The sequence below is a fragment of the Anolis carolinensis genome, chromosome 4 (genome assembly GCF_035594765.1).
Source record: "Anolis carolinensis isolate JA03-04 chromosome 4, rAnoCar3.1.pri, whole genome shotgun sequence".
Classification (NCBI taxonomy): Eukaryota; Metazoa; Chordata; class Lepidosauria; order Squamata; family Dactyloidae; genus Anolis; species Anolis carolinensis.
In genome coordinates, this window is record NC_085844.1 from 34466726 (window position 1) to 34492386 (window position 25661).

At 39.4% G+C, this 25661-nt stretch overlaps 2 long non-coding RNA genes across 7 annotated transcripts in view; one reads left to right on the top strand and one right to left on the bottom strand.

The window, feature by feature from the left end:
• On the bottom strand, positions 1-1261 carry LOC134298831 (uncharacterized). Its single transcript, XR_010005927.1, has 2 exons — positions 849-1261; positions 1-115 (listed from the first exon to the last, which is right to left on the bottom strand). It is a non-coding gene; the product is annotated as an uncharacterized LOC134298831 (long non-coding RNA).
• Positions 998-25661, top strand: part of LOC107982744 (uncharacterized) — a 27266-nt gene continuing 2602 nt past the window's right edge. The window contains exons 1-6 of one of the 6 annotated variants that reach the window (XR_010005921.1): positions 998-1178; positions 7847-7950; positions 9826-9913; positions 15294-15408; positions 22877-23008; positions 24875-24949. This is a non-coding gene — a long non-coding RNA (uncharacterized LOC107982744). The remainder of the gene's footprint in view (positions 1179-7846; positions 7951-9825; positions 9914-15293; positions 15409-22876; positions 23009-24874; positions 24950-25661) is intronic. The other 5 variants (XR_010005923.1, XR_010005926.1, XR_010005924.1 and 2 more) reach the window with 5 other exon arrangements.

Consider the following 25661-nt stretch of genomic DNA (forward strand, 5'->3'; position numbering starts at 1 on the left):
TAAAGACTAAATATATGCATGTTTATTCAGAAGTTAGTGCAATTGATTTCAAGAGTCTCAGCCCCCAAAAGAAGGTAGTTTGTTCCACCTGCAATTTTCTTTAGTACACAGGTATCTACGAAAAGAATCAAGAGATTAGTATGTCAGCAAAAATTCAGTGAAACTATTTTGATTATATTTTCCAAAACAGTCGTTGTTTATTTCCAAATAACATAAGATATGCTAAGTGAGACCCAGCATGATTTACTGGTTTGAGTATTAAACCCCAACTCTGACTATCAGGGTTTAAATCCTTATCAGCTATAGAAACCCACTTGATGATCTTGGGCATGTCACATTCTCTTAGATTTAGAGAAAGGCAAAGGTTTTCTCCCCCCCCCCCCCAAACAAATATTGCCATGGACCCTAGGATCTCCATAAATTGGAAATGGTTTGAAGACACGCAAAACATGCACACATAAAATACACTGCTGCTATGTGCATATATCATATATGGTTGAATGAATAATCTACTTTGCACGTTAAGACTATCACATATTTTATAAAAACCAATCAATAGCTCATTTTCACTAGTGTAAATTTATTGCTCCTCTAGAAAAAGTGCTGTTAGTATGGTGCTATAAATTAAAAGATATTGCACAGCTATTCTGGCTCTCCGTTTTGAATAGTGAGTCTTTTATCAGATGAAGCAATGGAGAAACACATATAGGTGGATACTTCTGTACCATCATCATAAAAAATACAAAAGAAGGTATCCTTTGCATAACCTTTATTAGTCTAATTTTATATAGCGATGAAAAAAATAGAAATGATTTTCATAACTTAACTCAAATTAAAATATATCTCACCCAAGTGAAAAACTATGACCAGTTAGTCCTGTTCACCCTTCTTAGAGTTGCCAGATCAGCAGTCTCCTATTTCCAGAGATTTCTGGGCCACGACACCAAGTATTGATTTTTTTCTGATGTCACAGGTGAAGTCTTTGTGACATCATTGCAGTGTGACAAGCAAGTGATGGGAAAGCAGGCAAAATCGCAGCTTGGCAAGCTGAGTATGTGAACAGACATAAATGGAATTTGAGTAAATTGTCACAGGAACCAGAGAAAATCCAGTTCATCAGGTCATTTTGCATCCCAAAGTTAGGACATATTATGTGTGTGGTGCAAGTGGAAATAGAGGTGAGCAATTGCAGTAGCTGCTGTCATTTCTGTGATGGATTACATCTTGCATGGTCTTTCCCATAGTTCATGTGACACATGTTGAGTTTTCCCTACATCAACTGATTCTGTGGTTTGTGGGAAGCTCACCACCAGCTTATAGCAAAAGGTTTAGGTCAGGACTTGCACCATAATTGCTAGGAGTTGCTCAATGAAAAGGGTTATGATATGAATCACAGTGTTGGCACTCCATTTCCTGTCTTCCTTCAAATGGCATCCTGGACTTAAATGCATGTAGCAACCACTGCATTGCTCTTCATTCTTTTTCCCTTCCTTCTGGCTCTTTGATGCATCAACAGTGCACACATTCAATATACAAATATAGGTTTAAATTCAGTTGCTATCTGCAACAAGCATGAAACTATTTAATAAATTGTTGTGTGCTAATTAAATTTATATATATTCCTTTAATTTAATGGGTTTACCTTGGGTGGACAAGCAATTAGATGTAGTCCATAAAGATCTTCAGGTTGAACTCATAAATTCTTCAGCCTCATCAGACGGGATAAATTTCAGCAGTAACATCTATTCCTCTTTAGTTTTGCAATGGAGCCCACCAGCTCCCATCCCACGATGTACAGCTACTTCCGCTGGGGCTCCATTGCAAAACTAAAGAAGAATTGGAGTATGCCATCACTGTGGCAACACAGAAGCCTTCCCATATTACATTAGGATCTACGGGGAAAGCCAGGCAGTGAACGCTCCCCATGGAAGATGAAGTATGGGGGAAGCCATGATCTGTGACAATTCTGGCAATTAGAGTTCAGACTTTAGGACCAGACACAAATTTTAAAATGTCTCTCTTTCACACTATTGTGATATTTGTGTTCCCGTCTCAAAATCTGGGAAAGTGCAGCAACTACTTGAGACTTTAGCTGGCACCCCTTTTTCATATAGTTCTTTATCTTTAAACTAAACTTGGACTGGATGCAGTCTTTCAAACAGGTGATTCTTTGAAAATGAAAGCTATCCTATGGCAGCCCTCCAAATACACTCTGTTTGATGTGTTTAATAGAGGAAAGAAGGCATGTGGCCACTCTATGGAGGGAGATTACAGATTGAAGCTACTCCCCACTCCATGCTAGCAAATTCCTTGAAGGAGGCAGGATGAATTCCCCATAAAAGGCTGAAAAAAACAAAGTAAGAGTGAAATGCCTTTGAATTTGAAGCCAAGGAAATAATACAGCTGGATTATTTCAGTTGACCTATTTAATTTAGCTTTTCCAGAAACCTAAAATGGATGTGCTTCCCACTCTGCCCTGGTTGGCTATGTGTAGGTTATTAACAAATCAGCCATTCTAATTAATATATAACAAAGACAATTATATAAGCCTGTGCCTTCATGTGGGAAGGTGCAGATATCAGCTTCTATGACTTAATACATATGTAATAGTTTAAAAGAAGAAATGTATCTGGAAGTTACTTTAACAGGCAAAGACTGTCATTTTAATAGACCTCTCACTACTTTGGTTGTGACAGAATGCTGCTGTTTCATCCCCAACTTTTTATTGGTGTGTTTTTTAAAAAATATTTTAAGCTTAATTCTAATTGATGAAATAATTAAATATGGCTAATGGGGACTGGTGAATTCACCTGCAACCCAGTATGTTCCCACATACTACTATTATTTGAGCTAAACCTGTATAATTTCCATATCCCAGTTGGGTGCTAAACACCACGATTAAGGCTCCAAAATTAACGCACGCCAAACATCATAATGCTGTCAGTAAACAGATCTCTCAGGATAATTATCAGCTTTCCAGAAAAACACACTCAGTCATGCAGTAGAGTATGTCTTGAAGCACATTTAGCTCTTGTTACTTACATTGCAATGAGTCATGCAATGCAAGCTCACCCCATTTATCAGTGTTTCATTTACCAAGGCCTCTCATATGCTTTAACGTATCTGTGCCTCTAGATTTTATCCCTGTGATTTTCCATGTCTAGATTTTAATCTAAGCAAAACAGGGAATCAAAAACAAAGCATAACAAATGTAACCTTTACACTTACGTCATGAAATTGCAATGAGGAATATTTTCTGTTTAGATCTCAATAAAACTTATAAACAGGTGCAAAATGTAGAAGCAAAAATGCAGGATTAAACGTCTAAAGACACAGTGACTTTAAAATTAGTATTACATCCTCAGTAAATGAACAGATACAAATCAAGAATGTAAAATATATTGAATGGAAATAAATGTGTCCTGTTAAAATCAGAGTCATGGGTTTTGAAAGAAACTAATAAATCATCTATGACTCAGAAAGCAATTTTAGCCTTGAAGAACACCTGTTTGTTTGGTTGGGTAGGATTACTATGAAATTCTCGTGCTTTGAGAAAGTACAGTGCTCCAGCTGCAGGAAAGGGGAAATGATATTTGGCAGAATGGGAGCATGCAGACGTCTTTTGTGAGGCTGTGTACGGTGTGTAGGATGGAGTGACAAGGTAAGTTGACATCATCTTGCATTGCAGCTGTTGCCACGTGCTGATGGATGGATGGATGTCAGCACTGTATAGCTATTTTGAGGTCATCCTCATTGCACAACAATGTGAGTTGTAGGCAACCGTTCAGTTTCTAGGGCCATCCTGGGATTGTCAGTCAGCACTGCTCTTTCTCTTGTTTCTATAAATATTTCACTTTGTCTTTTTGCTTCTAGGAGTACGTGAAATCACAGCCAGATTATACCAACTCCTATGCTAGAGCTAGAATTTCTCAGTTTGGAAGGACTATGGAAGTATATTGCGTCTCATACTCATCCTCACCTTTGAGTACAATGCAAGATATTCCATACCTAAAGCTAGGCATCCCAGTTAACTTTAAGAATGGAATATTGTGGAGAGACAGCATGGTGACCAGGATTCAATTCCCTACTTAGCAATAGGCATCCACTCGATGACCTTGGGTGAATCACATTTTTCTAGTCCCAGAAAACTACATCATAGGGTGGCTTTAGTGTCACTGCAAATTAGAATTACTTGAAAACACAATCCCAATTTAATGCCATTCTCTACCTATCTTTGGTTTGTCTGTTTCACATATGCATATTCATTTGCTTGATCTCTTCTCATATGATTGAGCAAGACCTGTCATGTATGTGTGAACTGACCCCTTTAAAATGATTATGTGTTGACTGCAACTGAGTGGTATCTATATTCTACCTGTGATGAATAATATGTGATAATTAAGTTACAATTTGATACCCTGTTTCCCCAAAAATAAGACATCCCCGGAAAATAAGACCTAGTAGAGGTTTTGCTGAATTGCTAAATATAAGGCCTCCCCTGAAAGTAAGACCTAGCAAAGTCTTTGTTTGGAAGCATGCCCACCAAACAGAATACCAGAGCATGCGGGATTGGTGAATGTACATATCATAGAGTCTTGTACATGGAAATAATGGTAATAACAAGAAATTCTTGATAGGATTCACAGTTTGGTTATGCTGGTTTGTGATGACAACTACTGTACAGTATATAATGTTCATTTTTTTTGTTCAACAATAAATGTGAATTCTTCATGAAAAAATAAGACATCCCCTGATTTTTGGGAGCAAAAATTAATATAAGACACTGTCTTATTTTCGGGGAAACACGGTATTATCAAATACTGTTTGATACTATATAATAGCTTCATATATGTGAAATGAAGTCAGCCTTCAAGGAAGAGGATTTAACAACCATCCAAAGCAACTTGTTCCATTATTTATATCTTCTGAATATCCTTAACGTCTTCTTCCTAACATGTAGCCTAAAGGTATCTTCCTATAGTTTAAAACCACTGTTCCATGTCCTGTTCCCAATTAAACACACTACAGAAATCTTGCATTGTATTTATGTGCCTTTTCTAGAATTCCTAGTTTATGGCAATCATATTATTTCCTTGGCAGAATTTGGCTTGCCCAAGATCACTCAGGCCCCACCTACGCTGCCATATAAAATCCAGCTTATCATCTTTGAACTGGATTATATGGCTGTGTATACCCATATAATCCAGTTCAAATTAGATAATGTGGACTGTGTGCTATGATAATCTGGAATATATGGCAGAGTAGAGGGGACCTCGGTGGGTTTCAATGACTGTGTGTGGATGCAATCTGTCATCTCCTAGAGTCCTAGTTCAGCACCCAAATCACCAGACCATGCAGGCTTTATATTCATTTTTGATAAAGAAGTGGTAAAATAAATCTTCTGACACTTGCTATTATATTTATTTTCACCTATTGTCATTCTAAGTAGTTGCCTTAGAAGGTGTCATCACTAAATGATGTTAATCCAAAGGTCAAGCAAAAGATAATTACTAACTGGGTTGAAAGGAATTATTATTTCTGTGTGGGAAGTGGATTGCCTCTCTTCCTTTCTCTGTATAACCAGATTGAAAACTGGTTTGGTTGTGTAACAAATTAGTAAAGAGGCACACAATTACACATTATCCTTCCTTTCACAATATGTGCCATTACTGCAGCTAGTAAAGTAGCTTCCTTGAATGGGTTTCTTTTTTGCTCTGTATATGTCAGCTTTCATTGACCGAGAGTCCATCCAGACAGGCCTTTAACTTGTGACCTGTCTCGGTTTTACTAAAGACATCCACTAACTATTGTAATCTGAAGAGAGGGCATTCAGGTGAACGGCATCCAGTATTTATGAATTTTGCTGAAAATGGATGATTTGTATGTAATAGTGTTTAACCTCACTTTCCTTTCCAGAGCAGTTCTATTTTTATGTTGTCCGTATGCAAATAAGCTCTACTGTGTTCAAGAAGTGGGTACAGTAAGTGAAACTAGTATTGCTGTCTTAATGTTATTTACATTGATTACACAGGTCATTTTTATTAATGACATAGGCTGGAAGCTGATTTAATCTGTGTCTCGGGTCTAAGGTTCAATTTGAATGTGATAGCAAATTCCACATTAATGCTTTGAAGCAATTCATCTCAGGTTAAAGCCTTGCTTTCAATTTTAAGCAGGATTCTAAAATTAGTCCCTTAGCATAAAAGAGCAAGATAATTGTGTTGTATCTAATATCCCTGCATTTTCAAAATACATTTTTTTAAAGAATTGCTTCTTCCAAAAGTTTAATGACCTAAAAAAACAAACTGATTTAACTGTGGGAAATGTTTCTGGTTCAGGAATAAAAGGAAAAGAGAAGTCAAGACAGAATGACATGATTTACCTTACCTTGCCATGCCCGGGATGTTTAGTTGAAAAGGCACAATCATTTGCATAACAACAAAAAACTAAAACTGCAATTTTATGTGTGTGTTTGAGAAAATGTTCCATCAAACTCAATGGGCTTGCTTTCAAGAAAAAGTATGTAGTCATAGACATTGAGCCTTCAAAAGCAATCCAGTTCCCAGGCAATCACCCATAATTCACCCTGAAATCATCAGAGCATGTATTTATTTATCAAGAGTAAATATCTACTTTCATCTAAAGACCTAAGTGTAGTCCCCTGACCAAGTAGCTCAAAGGCCAAGTCTGTAAAACTGCAACACTCACACTGGATTGGTAAACTTTGGCACATTTTTAAACCGCTTAAAGGATCATTATAACTCATACTTCTGGCTCTCGTATAGGGATGATGTTAACAATATTTCATTTTTTGGAGCTGTAGCTATACATAATTTACAACTCCTTTACTGCATTCATCACTCAGAAAATTACAGGAAAACGTGTGATCAGCTCTCTCAACATCTGTTTTTAAAAGTTTAAGATTAAACCGTTTCATCCCTGACCAGGGAGTCTCATACTCTGGTAAAGAATTTGAGGCCAAGCACCCCATCAGGCTCCCACCTACTTACAGGTGACTCTCCTACCAGAGAGGCCAGCTAGCCTTCCAGCAAAAGTGAACATTGAGCCAATCGCCAATGGTCACCCACAATCAATGCACAAGGAGCCAGAGAAAGAGGTGGAGTGACTGTTTTTATTTCTTACCTATGCAGACCCTAAGGCAGTGGTTCTCAACCTGTGGGTCCCCAGATGTTTTTGGCCTTCAACTCCCAGAAATCCTAACAGCTGGTAAACTGGCTGGGATTTCTGAAAGTTGTGGGCCAAAAACATCTGGGGACCCCAGGTTGAGAACCTCTGCCCTAAGGCAAACCTGACTATTCAATCCTAAAAGACACTGTTATTAGACATTGTGGCCACAGCTTCCTTTCTGAAAAATGCATACCTTATCACCCAAAGATGTCAGTTTCTTCAGAAATAAGAGAGCTCCTTAAAAGCCAATATATTTGTTAGGAGCAGGAAACTCCTTGATACCAAGAAGTCATGGGGGCTGAGCTAACACTTTGTCTGGAAGACCACACTGCATGGCTTCAATTCTCTATGTACTACTGGAACAAGGCAGATCTCAGCTATATATAAATCAAGGGTGCATTCTGTGCAGTCCTTTAGATATGCTTGGACTCCATAAAATATAAGCAAAGGCTGATGAATGCTAGGTTCAACAAATTCAGCAGGATTATATCATTCTCATCTTTGCTGTCGTTCAATTTACCAGAAACTGTCATTGTTCTATTATCTAGCTATCAGTTTACCTTGTTCCTGTGCCCTCTTGACTTTCTACTCTATCCCTTGCTTATATACAATGGTTCTACTAATAGACTGTGCTTTTTGGATGGATTTGTCTTTGCAGACTACTGCTGTCACCTCTGACAAACAATGAGTCTTCGGCAACACAGACAGATGATTTCTTTAGTAGAGACATGGCAGAAAGTTTTGTTTTCCAGATTTACCCAGGTACCACCCCCGGGACTAATAAGATTGGATACAATTTGAAGTTGGAAATCCATACATTTGCCATCAATTCCATGGAGGGGAGGATACCTTTGAGAAACATCTCAAAGAGGAAAACAACACTCAGGCCCCTTCTACGCTGTCCTATATCTCGGGATCTGATCCCAGATGATCTTCTTTGAACTGGATTATATGAGTCTACACTGCCAGATAATGTGGGATAAGTATATAATCTGGGATGAGATCCTGGGATATAGGGCAGTGAAGATCCAGCCTCATAGGCATACAAGAACATTCCATTCCTCATTCTTAGATGTTCCTCTACTTACTAAGTTACATACATTTCTCTGTTAAAAATATTCCTTCAGAATTTAAATTCTAACAATTACAAAGCAATAAACATGCAACAGTGTTTTACAATTTTTAGGACAATTACTGTTCAGTTTATACTCTGAAGGTTTCTAGAGAAATAACTTCACATTAATAGTAGAGCACAGAGAAGAGAATTGCCTTAGGAAAACGTGGGCATAATACACCCACCTATAGTTTTACCAGTAACAGGGCTGGCTTTACCATTATTTCAGATGATACATGCTGAGAGATGACAGTTACCACCTCCCTACTGCTCCTCCTGAATTCCCTGTCTGTCCATTTCATCTGAAATCAGAGCTGTATGGTCCACACATCCTGTTCCAGGGCCTCCAAACTAACCTATTGCCTCTGCAGTGTTATTAGTATTTCAAAAATATTCAGCTGCCCATCCACCCAGTGTCTGTGCTTTGAATAGGAAAGGAGCACCATCTTGTCCTTCACCTTAAGTAGCAGTATGTCTTATTTATTATTTAGACAAAGTATTGATTTCTAGCCCAGGAGTGGCCCTTATAAGCAAATGCCATAAAAAGTATTTATAATGACAGGTATCATGCCACCAGACTTAATAAAATATAGTCTTTAACCATAAATTAATGATTAGGTTGCCTTAGGCAAACACACAGCTTTCATTAGTGTACCCTTGCAGGATTATAGTACATGTGAAAGAGAAATGAAATGAAACTACACAGAAACATGAAATACATGCTACACATTACTACCATATGTGCCTCCAAATGGTTACCAACTTATGGCAACCCTAAGGTAAGTAAATTTCAGAGGAAGGAAAAGGCAAAGACCTTCTGAACAAATCTCCATAACAAAATCTCATTATAGGTTTGTCTTAGAGTTGCCATTAGAAACAACTTGAAGGCACACAACAGCAAAAGGCAAACCTATCACCTAGATTCCTCAGCAACATTTGTTAAAGGTTGGGTTGCATTTACCATCTTCTAAGGCTGAAAAAACATGCCTTGCCCAATGTCATCCAGAAGTTTTGATATCTGAGAAAAGATCCTAACCCTGGTGTCTGTACTATGCTGGCTCTCATGCTACACATAATTATTGTATAGGTTCAGACCCTGATGTCCAGAGGCCATATTACTGGTCTGCTCTCCTTTCTTATGTACTCAGTTGGAAGGGTACAAAAGTCAGGGCAATCAGGGCAACAGTTTAGAGAAAAGAGGCACTGAAAAATGCAACCAATCTGAAGAGTCTTTTTGGAGTGTATGATTAGTTCAGATATAAATAATCACAGCAGATGCAGGATAGCAATGATTCCTCTCAAGTCATTTATTTTGGCTGACCCTTATGTTTTCACAGTGAAATTCAACAGCATGTGAGTAAATTACCCAGCTGACGTTACATTCCAGTGCATATCTACACTGTCACAAGAATTCTGAAAACTAACAAAATGCAACGTTTCCTTTTTGTAGTAGTTTCATGAGGGTCACTTGTTTTTTATGAGTATATTTTCTGTTCACATTTTGTGTTTGCTTTTTATCTCAGAGCCCTGAGTGAAAGATTCATTGTCTTTGAATATGGCCTGCTTAGAAACCTTTCTTCATTCTATGCCACATCAGGGTTACATATCTCAGTAAGTATTCAAAGTAAATCTATTCTTTTTAAAAACGGATAGAAATGAAAATCATAAAACCTTATATAAAAGAAAGTTTTTATTTAGTATTCTGTGTTCTCTTCTTACTGAAACAGCAAGTTCTTGTTTGTTTCCTATATATAGGATATTATGGAAATATCTAGCACTTCAATAGATGAAATTTCTGCCTTGAATTCTAATACTCATCTTAGCATAAGTTCAATATAATGTAGTGCAATATCCATTGTCTTGTTTAGGCTACCTGTGGTTTACAATTCATAATGAAATTTCACTGTGACATGCATGGGTGGTAGGTGGGAGAGCTTTATTCTCCAAAGACATAATGACAATGTTATGGGATCATGAGAGTTGTAGCTTTATAAGATCTGTAGTCTTCCCTGCCAAAAAGTGCTGGTGCCTCGCCAAACTACAACTCCTAGGATTCCATAGCATTGAGACAGCAACATTTAGAGGGCCACAAATTGCCCATCTCTGCTACACAGGTGTCTTTGCTGATCCTTAAATATTCTACCTTTTCCTTACTGCTAGATGGAAAGATGGTGTGGTTTCTTTTGTTTTGCATACCTGCACAATACTTGCTGATTTCTTCAGTGCCTGTAATTATATATTGAGCCGCAGTAGGCAGAGTGGGTACATGAATGTGCTTTGTGTTATGTATTGACTCTCAGATGAAGTGCTTTGTGTTATGTATTGACTTTCAGAAGAATTGCATTGACAGTTTATGAGAGAGGCTCAAATAGTGGAATGTAGTTGTCTCTTAATTTGTCAGTTTTGGAATACAGGCTTTTACTATGCTGTAAATGCTAAGCATCTGTAGGAAAGCAGAAATGGTGATTGGTAGCTTTTCAGAAAGTACTTTCCAGCTTCTTAGATTGGCAAAAATTGGCTTGTTCTGATGTAGTTTTTCTTCAGTTAAGGACTGTACTCTTCATATACCTTTGAGAGCTTGGTTTATTATGCAAAGGTAATTGGGGGGGGATAAAGAAAATATGTGTCAATGGTGTATATGGAGTGCTTCCTGCGTGTAATGCAGAAACGTGCAGGTATAAGCACCAACAATGCTAAGCTCTGAACTGGAACCAACAGGTGTCTTTCCACACCTCATTAGAACCTTTGATTGACCACATTGGTTACTTTAGCAAACAATGTGAAAGCAGTTCATCTTGATTATCACTCTAACACTACAGAACCTCGTTCCCAACATGATAGCTCATGGACAAATGGAAGGAAGGTAGAATTTCTAGATCTCAGGGCCTTGCCAAGAGTTTCACATATTAGGAACTCTCTGCTACAGGCAAGAATTAAGAGCTTATGCAAATCTCCAGCCCACCAAATATAGTAACAGAGTGCTATAATTTCCAAGATGCAACTGATTTGTTGCTACAACTTGCAAAAGTGATCCAAGGCATCTACTGTGTACGTCTCTCCAGTCATAGTTGCATCAGGACTCACTGTCCACTCTGTTCTGCATTCACTTTCAGGCCAGAAGCAAGTAGGCCAGACTAAATGTTCCTTATCCAAGCTACCCAAGGAATTGAAAAGAAAGAATTGCCTCATCTCATCTTGATCTGGAACAGCCCATTAGCTTAGATTTCTGACTTCTTTCTCTCTCTGGAGTATATGACACAAAGCTGTTATTCCATGGCAGCCATGCAGTTACCGATAGCACTGGTATACTAGCAGGAGCACTCTCATTATCACACCTTAGTTTTTTGCCCAATTCACCTATCCATGGTCCTGCAATCAGGTTTCTACAGTTTTGTAGTTCCTGTAGTGGTTACTTTAAAAAGGCAAATATTCCTGAAAATTTTTAAAAGTCAAACAGTCCAGGAATACCTCACAACCTCTGAGGATGCCTGCCATAAATGTGGACGAAATGTCAGGAGAGAATGCTTCTGGAACATGGCCAAACAGCCCGTAAAATGCACAACAACCCAGTCCAAGAATAGTGAGTGGTGGTGAGGGTAAGGAGAATGCCATTTATTGATATCACTTCAGTGTTGGCACAGAAGAAAAATAAACCTTTTGGACAAGATTGGAAACGATAGATGTGATTTGTCTGTTGGCAGTGAAGGATGGAGTTAATCATAGAAGGAGGCAGACTGGCAGATGAATCAATGATAGTCTTCATCCCTCGTGCAATAAAGTCCCCCTTTTTCTCTCCCTCTCCATTCTCTATGACAAGCGGTGAACAACTATGGCTGTTTCTTAATCCATAGTGATTAATGACATAACCAGGAGTCATCCTGAGGTCTCAGGTCCTGACCTGGAAACCTCAAGGACTAAGACAACACTAAACTGGAAAGTCTAGAGCAAAGAATAGTGGCTCAGAAAAAAGTGGGGGGAAAATTGCCAAGTTTCCTGTAGCTGTATTAACCTCTTCTATCTGCTCCCTTCTTGCTATGTATGGCTGGGAAATGAAGGAGGAAGATAAAGAAGAGCCAAGTATCTTATTTTGTATATCAGAGGGCATATCCAGACAGCCCTTTAAAGCAGGAGTTCCTGCACTTTAAAGTGGGCTGTCCAGATGACAAACTACAGAAAAACGAATTCATTCACCACAAACCAGGGAACCTCTGGTTTGGAGCGTATTAATTTGATAGCTCATTAGATACATGCCTTTCTGAAAGGCCTGAGTCTAATGGGGTATGGCCCTGTGTGGACAGGCCTATGGGGAGTCCTGGGACTTCCCTGTGACCTGTCCAAACACCCATCCCACACCTTCTGGACTCTTGGAGCCCAGAAGGTGCGAGATTGCCCTCCCCCTACCAAACCCCTTAAAAATGGGGGGAAACAGTAAAAATAACTTACCAGCCTCCATTAGGCCTCACAGCACAGTCCCTGGGATATATCATTATGCACGAAAAACCCAGGGGGAGGCAGGAGCGATCCCCCCCCCCTTGGTTTTTCATGCATAATGGTACATCTCAGGGACTGTGCTGTGAGGCCTAATGGAGGCTAGTAAGTGATTTTTACTGTTTCCCCCCATTTTAAGGGGTTTTGGGAGGGGGTGGGGGCTGTCTCCATGTTCTCCCGGTAGGTACCAGGAGGACATGTAAGACAGCACCTGCGGAAAGCATGGGTTTTGGGGGCGGTGTGCGGACTATGTGATCGAGGTGACCACCCCCCCCTAGGACTTTGTAAAAGATAGTTCAAAAATCAAGACTTTATGTTCTATATTCCATATATTTATAGTAGAAGGTGATTGAGACTTTTTACTGGAGTTTACTGTGACTCTCTGCACAAAAGGTGTTTGACCTTTTAGCCTGAGGCAAGAGATAACAACTTCATGAATTGTAAAATCATGCTGCTAAAACTCCACTTTTATGAATTTCCATGATGTTATGAACTTCGTTCTTATCAAATATTTTCAATTGTTTATATCATTCATGATTCCCTTTTATGCAATGTAACTCACTTTTATGGATTCACCCTTATTTCCATGAAATCTATCTATCTGCCTATATGTATTTGTACTCTTTGGGGTCCCCGGAAAATATGTATTTTTCCCAGCATGGTTTATATTCCAACTTTATTTTATTTTTCATTTTATTTCATATAATTGTCAAGTCATGAAATCAAATAGGAAATATTTTGAACTCAACCTGAACCCCAGAACTTATCCCATTTCCTATGACCCAGGCTTCATTTCCCAAAAACAAAAGGATAATCTGCCACCGCTAAACCCAATCAAATTCAAATTGCATGGACAATATAGGGCTTGAGTCGCCGAATTCGGAGTGTTGACCTAAAGGTGATTCGCCCCAAGGCAAACATTGTCATATCTCACCCAAAGGAAAAACCAGGACACCTCAGGAAGGCGCCCTGCAGAGCCTGTCAATATGGCTCATCACCACCCATCTTTGCTTCCATCTCTGACACCCCAAGGCATATCTAAAATCTGTATACGTGACAGAAACCCGGACACCCTTGATTGCTGCCATTAATAAATTAAGCACCCTTTAGAAATCGGTCTAGCAGGACTTAATCTGCCAGTTCCTGTCCTGTCACCTCATTGTTTCAATAACTCCCGCCTTCTCTTTCCTGATTGGCCCGAGTAGAGACAAAAGGCAGCTTCCTACTGGGCCAACGGAGCAAGGCGGGAAACGAAAGCCCGCCTCATTCAACCTTCTAGCCTATCAACGATCAGATGGGCGGGGGAGCAGGGGGGAAATTCAAAGGGCTGTCAGACTGAAATTTTGTATAAATATGGCTTTATTTTGATTGTATGGTACCCTAGTAGACTGAATGATCGCTACTAGAGTCCTCTTCAGCTGAATTGCTCAATAAAGACTCCTTGGCGGATTTTCCTTCAACTTTGGCGGACCTTCTTCATTTCGGCTTCAGGTTGTATTGCGGCTCGTAATTCTCCTTTTGGCTTCGCCAAGGTCCGTTCTCTCAGGACCGGATCGGGTCTCTCCTTAAGGGCCCGATCCCCTAAAACGCGGTCGACAACAACTAGAGTCCGCTCCAACCCGTGTTTTCTAAACCCAGGTTGAAGCAGACTTTTCTGCTGTCTGGAACTGCCCTGACTCTCCTCTTCTCATTTTGACTTCATAAAAACCCTGTGAAGTAGGTCAGGCCAAGGAAAAGTAATTAGTACAAGGCCACACAATACACTTCATGGCTCACTGGGGATTTCAACCTTTACTTCCAAGAGTGGACAGCCAGTCTTGAGAATTAGCTGTTGTTTATCTTCCATTCACCAATGACAAAAGAAAGACACTGACCAAACAAAGAATAAACACTGGCAAATTGTATCATTTGGTACTCTAAAGTCTACAGTTGTATTACCTTGGGCAAGTCATTTACCCTCAGCCTTAGAATAATTATAACTTGGAAAAGGTTCGAAGGCACACAACAATAACAGCAAATCCTTGCCCTGCCTACTTACAGATTTACTATCTAATGGAGGGTGAATCGGGCAAATTTATTACTGCATTTGCAAATAGAGCACATCACCTTATCTATGTTGGCCATCCCCATAATGCGCAGGCTGCTTGAAATCAAAATTTCCTGGCTTAGCTTCTGTGACTCCAACTTTCAGATTCAATTTATACTGGAGAAAATGCCTCATGGATTTCCACCAGGCCATTATATCATGTTAAAGAACTAGGCTGTATGCTTTCTCTTTCACTGCACCGTAGATCTCCTGAAATGTGAGAAAATCACCAAGTGGCAAATAATTTCGTTCACTTGCCCTCACAGGCTAGTTCCTGTCCTCTGCATGCCTTAATAAAAATGGTGACACATAGCATTGGCAGCTTTCCATGTTCTGGTATAGTGTGTGCTCAAAATAACAAATTGTATATTTTGTTAGCACTCAGCACTTATACTGACGTCTGTTTTGTATTGTCAGCTGGGGAAGATAAAGAGCGGCTCCAAACGGATGTTGGTCGGGAAGGGGGAAATCTTTTGTTCCCAAATTCCTTTCAAATTCCTGGATGAAAGCCACTCTGTCCTGGTGTGCAAATGTAAGCAAATCTCAAGAATACTTATCACTGCATCTCTTTGTCCTTAATTCTCAACCAAAAGTAATCTGAAGCAATGGGTTTTTATATAAACTGAAAAAAGCACACTTTTTTGATAGCATCTACACTATAGAATTAATGCAGTTCGACACTACTGTAACTGCCGTTGGTCAATGCTATCAAATCCTGGGATTTATAGTTTGGAGAAGCATCAGCATTGTTGGCAGGGAAGGCTAAAGACCATGTAATGCTACAACTCCCAGGGTTTTATAGCATTGAGCCATGACAGTTAAAGTGGTGTCAAACTGTATTAATTCTATAGTGTAGATACACCTTTGGAAAATCACGTTTCCTTTCATTAGGCTAGGTCTTTAGATCTATGAGCAGAGTCACATCCTATTCCTTATTTGAGGAATGATGCCTTATTTGGGTATTTAGGAATCTTAAATGAGGGATTATTACTTGAAATATTGTGTGCCAGCATGGTGTAATGGTTTGAGCATTAAACTATGAATCTAGAGACCAGAGTTCGAAATCTCACTGGCTGAACTTGAGCAGATCACACTCCTTCAGTCTTAGAGGAAGGCAATGGCAAACCTCTTATGAACAAATCTCTATGAAAGCCCTTAGGGGTGCTATTAATCAGGAATTACTTGAAGGTACACATGAACCATCATGGGTGTTGTTTCTCTGTATTTGGACTTATTTATCTGTTTGCAGGTGAGATCCTGCATTGCAGTGCCAAATAATAACCAGGTGTAGTGAGGTCATGTCTCTTCTCCCTGCAGGTTCCGATGCCTGTTCTCTACCTGGGTGATGTCAACATATCCATTCAGTAGCTAGGGAAGGATGGAGGGAGGATGAGGTACAATTAACTAGCTCTGCTCCTGCTTAGGTCTAGACCAGTGGTTTGCAACCTGTGGTTCCCCGGGTGTTTTGGCCTACAACTCCCAGAAATCCCAGCCAGTATACCAGCTGTTAGGATTTCTGGGAGTTGAAGGCCAAAACATCTGGGGACCCGCAGGTTGAGAACCACTGGTCTAGACTATCTTGAGGCCTGCATCTCCCCATACAAGCCTGTCCATCTTTCAATATTTGGAAGAGAGCTTTCCATCCCACCAATGTCCTCCAGATCCTCACCAGCCAGTTTTGGCTGGTGAGGATATGAGATATAGCCTTCTCGGTGGCTGTTCCTAGGATTTGGAACTCCCTCAAAAGTGAACTTCAGTTTGTCCTCTCTCTGTTGTCTGTTCACTGAGAGGTAAAGGCCATCTTGTTTAAACAGGCCTTTAGCCTTAACTGGACAGGTTTACTGGTACACAATTAGGTGTGTGGTTTTTAATATGCAATATGTATTTAAAGCCCACAGTGGCACAGCAGATTAAACCACTGAACTGCTGAACTTGCTGACTGAAAGGTTGGCAGTTTGAATCTGGGGAGTGGGGTGAGCTCCCACTGTTAGCCCCAGCTTCTGCCAACCTAGCAGTTCTGAAACATGCAAATGTAAGTAGATCAGTAGGTACTGCTCTGGTGGGAAGGTAACAGCACTTCATGCAGTCATGCCAGGCACAAGGTGTCTACAGACAATGCCGGCTCTTTGGTTTAGAAATGGAGATGAGCACCAACCCCCAGTGTCAAACACGACTAGACTTAATGTCAGGGGAAAACCTTTACCTTTACCTTATGTATTCAAAGTGTTTTCATTATTAATGCTTACATATACTGTTTGAATGTGTGATTTCACTTAAAATATATTGTCCATATTGCTTTAGATATTGTTTTAAATTATATTGCAGTATGATTTGAGAAAAAAAGCAGGACTGAAATCAAACAAACAGTGTTATATGTTTCAAATTCATTTTAAACCCATCTGAAGAAGTTTTAAAACAGTGGACTTAAAATGATCTGTCTTGGGGGTTATCACTGCAGATTCTAATTTTCTAAGCACTGGACTGTTACTTCAAGGCTCAGTTGTCTTAAGTATCTGTATTGCCATAATGCAGACACATGTTTATAGAGAGGAACCATGGGAGGCAGTCCCCTGCTCCTATTGTTCTCAGCATATTGTTCAATCTTCAGAACATCTCAGTGCTTCACTTGTTTTATCTGATAACAGTTATATATTTAAAATGGAAAAAGTAACAAATACGTTTCATATTTTGCATACTTGTGTTCTGCATTTGACAATGTTTCTGTTTTGTTTCTCAAAAGAAAGAGAAACAAAGCAGTCACAGATTACATAGTACTTTTCTTCATCTCAGAAGGAAGGAAATACAGGGAGTTACAAAGACTCACTGTTAAAGATTTAGAATGAAAATATAATCAGACTTAACTCAGGCCATGTCTACATGGGCCAATTAAAGCAGACCTTTCAACTGATGCAGAGAGACCTCACAACACACTGAATCGATCTGTTCATCCAGCAGAAGAGCAAACAACATTTACTGCAAAACCTTTAGGAAGCTCTGGATCTTTTTTTTTTTATCAAGCATCCACTTTTCTCAGTATTTCCATTTTGCTGCCAAAAATATAGATCTATGCTTTTTAACATGCTACAGATAGGTAAGCAAATTGGTACTGTTGTATTATCCAGGCAGAGGCCAAAAGAGGGCTGTGAAGACGTGTCTCTTCAACTTCAGGCAGAGGATGATCTTGTCATCCCAATCACTGCCACTAATAGATCTATGGAGGTCCCTCTTCACAGAGATTAATATGTGGGATCTTCTTCCCAGAGGTTTCTTCACACTCAGAGGAAAAACTTCTGTTTAACTCTCACCCAGTGTTTAAGAGTCACAGTCTTTTGCTTGAATGAAACAGTAACAAAGTTTATTTTATTGTTGTCTGGCACAGAAGCATGTTGGTTACATCGGAGCTTTGCTTTCTTAGTTGAAATACAATGTTACAGTATTACTTTCTCTCACACAGTCTTGCAAATACAGTACAGTCTCACTTATCCAACTTTCTGGATTATCTAACAAAATCCAAACTTAAAATTTACTATGGACAAGGCATTTGTTTTACTTACCCCTGTCCTCGTTCAAACCTTACCTTAGAAAATTACTAATTTTAACCTTTTTACTCTGTATTTGTCTAGCAGCGGGTTATTAGGCTGCAGGTCGGGATGTTTTGTATCTTTACATGGTTTTATTGTATGTATGTGTAAGTGTGTACGTATTGTATGTTTTACATGTTTTGATATGGTCAAAAGTGACTAATCAATAAAGAATTGTAAATTACATAGCATTAATGTGTAATGAACTAGTTTTTCTGTCAAATTTGTTGTATAACATGATGTTTTGTTGCTTAATTTGTAAAATCATAACCTGTTTTGATGTTTAATAGGCTTTTTCTTAATCTCTCCTTATTATCCAACATATTTGCTTATCCAACGTTCTGCCGGCCTGTTTATGTTGGATAAGTGAGACTCTACTGTACAACAAGGAACACTTTTTACTTTGCAGAGGCAGAACTCTGACTATTCTCAACTTATTATATTAGTTATTCCAGCAAATATCTTCTGTTACCACAGTCCTTAACCTATCTTCACTGACCACAACTCACTATCCTGTCCTAACAGATAGCTTTCCCCATCCTAACTGCTTTAGAATGTTCAGCTGCTCTCCTAACTGCCAACTGCCAACTTCACTTTTAAACTCTGGCACATGCTCATTTACATATGACCAATCCGGTCGCTGCTATGTAAATTAGCTTCTCTCTTGATGTCAGATTCCGAGTGCTACAAAATGGCGGTTCACCCACCAACCCTGCAAGGTAAGTTATGTCTTAACTATTACAACAAGTTCTAAAATTTCCCATATAATTACGCATTTCACTACAAGGGCACTAACCAGAGAAGAATAATCTATTTTATGGGGGAGGGGTTTTTTCCTGTTATTTCCCCCACCACCACCACCATGTCACTGTCATGGAAACACCCTCATTTATGATATGGGAAGTGTGTGTGTGTGGGGGGGGGGAATAACCAGAAAAAGCAGAGAAAATGGTTTTCCTCCTTCAACCTCCCCCTCCCCCACCCATAAAATGGACTATCCTTCTTTGTCTAGTGCCCCCTTTTGGTCTCCACCTGGAAAATGGAACAGCACCAGCTGATCTTTTTGGATGTTTTCCTATTTTATTGTTCGCCCAGGCTCAGAAGGAATTCTAAAGGCACTACTCTTTGCCATGGGTGTCATAGGCAGGCACATGCAGTTACAATAATAATAGTAGAGTAGAATCCAATTCTTCCCTAGCTCAAGCTTTATTGCCTTGCTTAGTGCCGACATTTCCCTGCAACCTGAAGCTGAAAGTGAAAGTTTTTCCAGCTGTCCTTCACAATTTTTCCATTGCTGATGCTAATAAAATTAGTTCCAGTTAGACAAAGAGGAAAGGTGACTGAGTGTGCATATAAAAACTTTGTAAAAGGACCTTCTTGGTCAGAGGCTTGACTAACTTGAGGTATGCTTCTATACATAGTCAAAAGAATTATCCAAGTATTAGTCAATCAAATGCAGAAGTGCCTGCCTCTACTGCAGAGACTAATGATTTCACATGTTCTGGAAGGATTTGTATGGGTTAAAATAATCTGGCAGCAGCCCAGTACAACTTGGATTGGGAAGAAATTTGGGGAGGCCTGAATATTAGCTTGCTAACTTGAAGGCATGGCTGCAGTAGTTTGTAGCAGAGTCTTGGGAGTAGACTACCAACAGGATTATTTTTACATGACTCAAGTGTTTGCATAGTGGTTTTGTACAGTATTGTACAAGACATTGTACAGTATGGTGGGGTGATGGTCAGAATATAGGAGGTGACAGCTGGAAAGATTGAATTCATATTTCTATTCAGACAGAAATAGTTTTTGCATAAGCTATATCATAAGATTGTTGTCAGGGGTATAATAGGGAGTTCAATCTTAAGTAAGGTAAAGGTAAAGGTTTCCCCTGATGTTAAGTCCAGTCATGTCTGACTCTGGGGGGTTGGTGCTCATCTCCATTTCTAAGCCGAAGAGCCGGCGTTGTCCGTAGACACCTCCAAGGTCATGTGGCCGGCATGACTGCATGGAGCACCGTTACCTTCCCGCCGGAGTGGTACCTATTGATCTACTCACATTGGCATGTTTTCGAAGTGCTAGGTTGGCAGAAGCTGGAGCTAACAGCAGGCGCTTACTCCGCTCCTGGGATTTGAACCTGGGACCTTTCTGTCTGCAAGTTCAGCAGCTCAGTGCTTTAACACACTTCGCCACCGGGGCTCCTTCAATCTTAAGTAGGGATGGGGAAATATAAGACCATCTAGTCACATCCCTCCACCACCTTTTAGGGCTGAGAGTTACTTCCTCTTGCAAAAAAGTGCTTCTGAACCTATTTGCCTAACATCTGTATTTAGGTCAGTTATTTCCCCTGGTGGCACAGTGGATTAAACCGTTAGGCTGCTAAACTTGCTGACCAGTTTGAATCCAGGGAGCAGAGTGAGCTTCCACTGTTAGCCTCAGCTTCTGCCAACCTAGCAGTTCGAAAACATGCAAATGTGAGTAGATCATTACGTACCTCTCCAACAAGAAGATAATGGCATTCCATGCAGTCATGCCAGCCACATGACCTTGGAGGTGTCTACGGACAATGCCAGCTGTTTGTCTTAGAAAAGGAGATAAGCACCACCCTCCAGAGTCAGACACGACTAGACTTGATGTCAGGGGAAATCTTTACCTTGACCCATTTCCCCCTTACATGCTACTGCTCTCTCACACTTCATGGCTGCAACCATCTTAGAATTCTTTCCCAATTAAATCCTCTCTCTGAAATATTTGAAAGAGCTTGAGCTTCTATTAATGATACCTGCTTTCTTTCGCATTATACTCAGTGACTTAAGTGTTATGTTCATTCTACCACAGGACTATATCTGACAGGGCTGCGAGTACTTCTTGGGTTTTGCTGTATAATTTGATGCTTTAAATTGCTTCTTAACAGGAGCCTGTATTTCACACAGTTATGAGGTTGTGGTTTAGACTGAAAGATCTTACTGTGCTAGTGAAAGGTATTTATGCCTACCCTTGCCACAACTGTTCAGACCCTCCCTCTGAAGTAAGCTCTGAAGGGCATAGGATCTACAGATGTGTGTTGGGGTGGTGCAGAGTACCAATGAGCATTCTGCTTGTACACAAGAATATCAGGATTTAATCCTGTTCCCCTTGTTTTGCTGCATTTGCTCTGTGTTGACAACCACCTCCTTTCTCTGATAAAGGCAGCTCTGGTTTCTTTAAACACCCAGACTTCCAATGTATTACTTTTTTTGTCAAAGGACAACAATCAGCACAATCTCTGCCAGTGCAGAAATATATGCCAGCATATCTATGATTTACACTAAATGACATCAACCACTCCTTATTCCACAATAGCAGCCTAATAGTGTTTAGGAGGAGCCCCCAGATGGCGTAGTGGACTAAGTGACTTGAAGGTTGGGTTGCTGACCTGAAAGCTGCCAGGTTCGAATCCCACCTGGGGAGAGTGTGGATGAGCTCCCTCTATCAGCTCCAGCTCCATGCGGGGACATGAGAGAAGCCTCCCACAAGGATGGTAAAAACATCAAAACATCCGGGCGTCCCCTGGGCAACGTCCTTGCAGACGGCCAATTCTCTCACTCCAGAAGCACTCCAGTTGCTCCTGACACGGAAAAAAAAGTGTTTAGGAACACTTCAACTATTTTGAGTCAGGATCCTGGTGCCTTTAAGCTGACTTGATATAGAGGAGAGTGTCCCTGAGAATGAATCTTCTCCAGCAATAACTTTAAAAGGATTTATATTGATGTAACAGGAGGTTATGCCAATATATGTCACCGACAAGTTTCTTACAAATGAGTCAATGAATCAATGCAAAGATTTAAGATAAGGTATTACAACATGAAGGGACATGCACACATATTAGAACTATGTAAAGGAATTGCTGACTAATATGTTAGTATTTCACTAACTTTTGCAAGATTTACTCATATTTATATGGGGGCATACTTTGCTCTCCTGAGAAGCCAAAGTAGTTAAACCGAGGCTTGTACTTTGGAGAAGACAGAACATATTAGAAATGATAATAATGCTTACAAAGGTGGGAAAGCAGTAGGAAGGATACTACATTACAAGTGGATAGACTTGATCAAGATACCCACAGTCCTACATTTGCAAGACCTGAGCAGGGCTGTTGATAACAGAGTAACTTGGATGTCTCTCATTCATAGGATGGCCAGATTGAGGTCAATTTGACAGCAATTAACAGCAACAATTTATTTGGGTGCTAATGGTTTTTTCTTTCTTTCAGTTCAGCAGTGTACAACACAGCAGAAGTTTTTGGTAGATTGTAGGCATTACACTGTACTGCAAATGATATTGACAAAAGTGGTACACACACAAGTTGGTCCATATGTGCTACTATGATGGATATAAAGAGCATTGTGATTACCGGTATATTGACACATGACAATTCATTTATAGGTAAGCCAGAGAAAAGGGGAAAAAACAAACCTAGCAAAAGTTTCTGGATTTAAGGCTGGCAGCTGGCAGCTGGCAAAATTGCACACCCAAAGGCATGATTGCAATGTGATATGTGTAATATGCAAATATCTGGTGAGCCATTGTTCATTTTTCTGTGTGCCTAGCTATATAAGATGTGATTTATTGCTCCGGCTCTGACTTATTGTTTCATAATATACATTCCTTGATGTTTGCTAACATAAGGGTTCAAAAAGTAGTGGAGTTTATTCAATCTTAAAGAAAAGATAGTCATATGGTTATTCACAGTTCTTGGGCACCATTGACAGGCAGTACATGTGGTAGATAATACAAAGTCAGGCCTCATCTCTTTTAATCTTTCCTTGTTGTTGTGATGTACTTTCAAGTTGGCTTAGATTTATGATGATCCTGTCAGAGTATTGTTGAGCCATGATACATCCCCCCCCCCAAAGGATTTATAGTACACCAAAAGATTTCAAGCAAATAATATGATTTTTTTTCTTTTTTTATTAAAAAACCTTTTTGGAGGTCCAGAGTTGTGAAATTCCAAAGTGCTAGAGGTTCTGGAATGGATCTAGCAGCAACTGTATCAATTTCATGATTTTATACAACTTGTATCTTTTATATATTGTATATTATGTCAATCCTTCTAAGAAGTGTATAAACTGTTTCTAATATATGTATCAACATGTAACTTGAATACATTTTTCTCAGAATCCTAGTTCATAACCCAAATCATTGTGCCCTGTTGGCTCATTCCTGTAGCCTCCAATAAAAAAACCTTATGGTTTCTTTCAAGGTTGAGATGATCTGCATGCTAACAATTTTTTGTGTGCTAGAAGGACTTTAGTTGTGTTGTATTCCTTCTCTGCCATTTAGAGAATCCATCCTCCAAACATAACTTGTTATTTTTAATAATTCCTTTTGCAATAAATATATCAGAATTATGTTACCCTACAGGTATGATTTGATGAGGATTACTTCACTCCTTTTCCAGTGTATATGTGTGTGTGTGTGTGTGTGTGTGTAGGTAAGGTAAAGGTTTCCCCCTGACATTAAGATAGAGAAATATAGATTACTGAAAAAGGAGCGAAGTAATCTTCAAAGTGTAGCATCACATAATTCTGATACATACTATATATATATATATATATATATATATATATATATATATATATATATATACAGTAGAGTCTCACTTATTCAACATAAACGGGCCAGCAGAATGTTGGATAAGCGAATATGTTGGATAATAAAGAGGGATTAAGGAAAAGCCTATTAAACATCAAATTAGGTAATGATTTTACAAATGAAGCACCAAAACATCATGTCATACAACAAATTTGACAGAAAAAGTAATTCAATATGCAGTAATGCTATGTAGTAATTACTGTATTTACGAATTCAGCACCAAAATATCACAAAGTATTGAAAACGTTGACTACAAAAATGCGTTGGATAATCCAGAACGTTGGATAAGCGAGTGTTGGATAAGTGAGATTCTACTGTGTGTGTGTGTGTGCGTGTGTGTGTGTGTGTATCATACTTCTCAAATATTTCAGAAGGAACTGCTTTCCCTCAAAGAGGAAAAATTAAATATGAGGGAAAACCTACAGCACTTTTCTACTGCTATCAGGAGAAAACTGCCCAAAATTCCCTTTCTTCAGATGTATAGAACTGTAGTGGGAAGAGTCCACAAGGCCATCCTGTCCAACCCCCAACATAGAGAACCATGAAGGGCCATCTATTCAAACACCTTGCCAAGCAGAAACACATGTACAAGCATTCTGGAGAGATGGGAATCCAATCTCTGTTTGATGACTTCTATGAAGGCGAGTCTTACTATGTCAAATTTCATGAAGGGGAAAAAAACTGCTAAACCTCATAGTTATCTGCTATTTCTATACAAATATAAACATGGGGGAAAAGAAAGATACACAGTAAATTGTAGGTTATATCATTTTTTACATTTATTTACAGTATTTGCATCATTGCTCCACATTACAATCTTATATGTCTCCACTGAGATGTAATTCCTATTGAATTCAAGCGCAGGTAAGAGTAGTAGCATGGTAAGAGTAGTAGCATGGTGTAGTGGTTTGAGCATTGAACTATGACTCTAGAGACCAAGATTTGAATCCTCACTCAGCCATGGAAACCAACTGGATGACCTTGGGTAGGTCATATTCTCTCAGCCTCAGAGGAACTCAAAGGCAAGCCCCCTCTGAACAAATTTTACCAAGAAAGCAATTTAGAAACACCATAGGTTGGAAATGGCTTGAAGGCACATAACAACAGAATTTGTAGGATTTCAGCCCCTCTCTTCTGTGTAAAATTAATTGTGGGGTATCTCCCAATCAATCCACATTCAGATGTTTGACTGATTGGCCTTTTGCACAGGGTTGGATCCATATATAAATGATATATTTGCTAAAATAAAAGCATACTAATTTAGGAGTCCCATGGATTTCAATGGTTCTTGTCTATGTATTGCTAAACCTCTCCTGTATGGTCCACAAGCCCATGTTGCTAAGATTGGAATCAATTCACAGCATCATCCTTATGCTGGAAAGCAAATATAGAGGAATGTGGTGAGGTAAAGAAAGTCATCCTACTGTGCCTGTCACTTGATCCATCCATCCATGGTGATAGATTAATCATAATCATTGTTAGTCATCTATGTTTAAGGGTTCTTAACCTAAAAAAATCTATTTGGCGTAGTTCTATTCTTTTATCATTTTACATTTCTGTGCTGAATGGAGAAACC